Source organism: Neophocaena asiaeorientalis, unplaced genomic scaffold (assembly GCF_003031525.2).
Source record: "Neophocaena asiaeorientalis asiaeorientalis breed wild unplaced genomic scaffold, Neophocaena_asiaeorientalis_V1.1 scaffold959, whole genome shotgun sequence".
Classification (NCBI taxonomy): Eukaryota; Metazoa; Chordata; class Mammalia; order Artiodactyla; family Phocoenidae; genus Neophocaena; species Neophocaena asiaeorientalis.
In genome coordinates, this window is record NW_020173039.1 from 186,970 (window position 1) to 187,277 (window position 308).

Below are 308 nucleotides of genomic sequence, written 5' to 3' on the forward strand. Positions count from 1 at the left end.
ATTCTCATACTTCATCCCCTAGCTACTGATTCAGAGACTCTTGAATGGGTCCCAGTAATATATGTTTTACAAACCTCCCTTCTGGTGCAGGCTATCATTGATAGAGACTCTTGGGATAAGACTGCCATTCTGAGAGGAACCCTGATGAATCACCCAAGTGCTGATAAGTAAGCAGAGGAAGCTGGTTTGCAGAGAGAAGCAGGAGACTGAAAAGAGACAGACAGACAGATAGACACAGAGAAACAGAGGCAGAGAGACAAAGAGAGGAGAAACAAGCTACCTGATAACTTCCTGGTAACATGAGTCAC